The following is a 2478-nucleotide window of genomic DNA, read 5'->3' as shown; positions in this document are numbered from 1 at the left end:
AGCATGAATAGATGAACTACTCTACGTTGTGCTGGATTGACAAGTCATTGTACTCGATTCATGTGTTCATTGTACTAAATTTTATTGGTACACTGTACTCAATACATATGTACATTGTAATCAATTCATGTATACATTGTGCTCAATTTGTGTGTACATTGTCCTCGATTAGTTAAAAACTATTGTGTGTTTACTAATGTATAAATAAATATTAGATTAGTTAGATATACTCGATTATTTAACATTTGTACTCATAGTTACACATAATATACCCAATGAAGCAATTTTTGTACTCAATTTTCTGTTCTAAATTGATATGTACCGTTTAAAATACCACGTAAACCAAACTCTAAAAAGTGAACAAATGATACACCAAACTTTCCCAGAAACAAATAAATTTTAACAGAAATAGATATTGAAGTGCGTAACAGCTAACACAAACACATTAATAATAATCAATTGTGTGTCTTCATTACATAATTTAAACCAACAAAACAACATAGACTTGAAATGTTCAAACTCTAGTACTACTGTAACTTCTTAACCATCAGAATAGTGAGGAGTAATTAATTACTCAAACTTGTTTTTCAACAATCCATTTTCATCAGATAATATTGTGGCTGCTAAACGTGCTCGATAAGTGTCCATCTTCACATCATGTGCATAGCTCCAGATCTCATCTGTGTCATGGGCTAGACACTCCAACCACATGCATGCATAGACGCCACAATCGAGGGTTTCACGTTGTTGACGACAAGGTTCTCTTAACACTGGCTCACTTACAAGGTCGAATCCCCATAAGTGACGTACGGAACAAGCCAAAAACTTTGTCTGCAACAAACAATACTTTCAAAATTTAATCTTAATTTGTATTTAAATATATTATGGTTAAACTTACATAAACTTTGGCTTTCCCAACTGCGAATGGATCATGCATGGAGTTCCACAGTTTAAATATCCCTTCATCTCTTTTGTAAACCAACAAAAACCAATGCCACCTGTCATTCATAGGGAAAATGATATATCTGCATCTTCTAAATAGTTCTCCAGTCAGTTCCTGCAGTCTACTGAAAGAAAAGCTCCATAATCATCTCGATGTACCATCGATCTTTTCTCATGTTGTTCCAATTTCGTAAGGACTTCTTTCTACACATTCAAGAACACATATACTCATTTATCTTAATAAAGTAAAACGAAAACAAAAAAAAAAAAAGCAAAACTCGAACTGCTACGAACCTGCACCATTGTGTCCATGCAATAAATCTCAAATCCATGATGGAAACTTTGCTTTTGCATAATTCTCATGTAAACATTAATTATCTCAGACTCAACAGGATCACGAAAAAGAAAATGACATAATATCGGTCCACTTAAACTCATAACCGTATCTTGCCAAACAACAACACTACAAAATAGAAAATTCAATTTCATTAAAAAAAAATTAGGACACGTTATTACGAAAATAAGAAGAAGAAATGTGCAGAAGATCAACGTACTCCAATTCTTTTCTAGCAAGAAAGTTTGTCACCAATTTTCTCTCTTCACCATCAGCTTCTTCATGTCCACAGAAATCTGATCTACCTTGAAACTCATCCAATGCAACCTTGCCAGGAGTATTGCCTTTCTTCTCAACGTCTATAACTTCCTGTTTAAAAGCGACGATATATTCAGCAATATAACAGAAAATCCAAACATCAATAACAACAATAGTACCGAAAAACAGAAAAACTAAATTAAACTTAATACAATCGATTTGGAAATAATTGACACTTCATTTACCTGTTTTGTCACATTTCTCTTACGTCTTGGTGTTGAGCTAGGTGGAGTCACAAACATGGAGCCTTTTTTTTTCTTCACACGATCATCCCTAGTGTGGGGACCCGGACGCTAATCATGTTCTTAATCATCATTGGGACTATTTAATCAATTATAAAACAGGGTCTAAAATTTTTTTTTTAAATGCGGAACGTAGTGAAATAAAACGTATATACATCTCAGCATAAAAGTACAAGTCCTGTATCACATACATTTATTCAACTAAGGTTTAACAGCTAATATTGTAAAGCCCAAAAATCAGTATACGTAAAATCTATGCATTTATTTAATTTATGAAATTTCATTATTTTAATATTTATGTTTAATTGATCTACGTTAAAATGTTTTCTTGAGTTTTATGTTTCAGACGATTATTCGAGGCGGGATCGAGGAAAGGAGACCGGGATGATTTTTAGTGACTTTAATTGTGGTATTTTATTTTAAGTTAGGTTTGAGATATTTTAAATAATTTATGAATTTTTAATATTTTTAAAGCCTAATTTAAATATTAAGTCATTTTAGGATTTTTAAAACTTTAAAGTTTATCAATTAGGGGATTTTAGTAAATTTATTATGGGATTAGAATTTTATTAATTTGTTGATTTGTTAACATTTTTATTAGCATGATTTATTTATTTAAAAACACTTTATAATTACTAATTA

The 2478-nt window shown here is 31.3% G+C and overlaps 1 long non-coding RNA gene across 2 annotated transcripts in view; it reads right to left on the bottom strand.

Moving 5' to 3' along the window:
- Positions 1-389: 389 nt before the first annotated feature.
- LOC140989664 (uncharacterized) overlaps positions 390-2478 on the bottom strand; it is a 13838-nt gene continuing 11749 nt past the window's right edge. The window contains exons 2-5 of one of the 2 annotated variants that reach the window (XR_012177555.1): positions 1780-1867; positions 1497-1641; positions 899-998; positions 390-831 (exon numbers count right to left, since the gene is read on the bottom strand). This is a non-coding gene — a long non-coding RNA (uncharacterized lncRNA). Of the gene's footprint in view, positions 999-1496; positions 1642-1779; positions 1868-2478 lie in introns of both variants that reach the window. The other variant, XR_012177552.1, reaches the window with a different exon arrangement.

Source organism: Primulina huaijiensis, chromosome 1, assembly GCF_012295235.1.
Source record: "Primulina huaijiensis isolate GDHJ02 chromosome 1, ASM1229523v2, whole genome shotgun sequence".
NCBI lineage: Eukaryota > Viridiplantae > Streptophyta > Magnoliopsida > Lamiales > Gesneriaceae > Primulina > Primulina huaijiensis.
The sequence above is the reverse complement of the archived record's forward strand: the minus strand, read 5'-3'. Positions and strand labels throughout refer to the sequence as shown.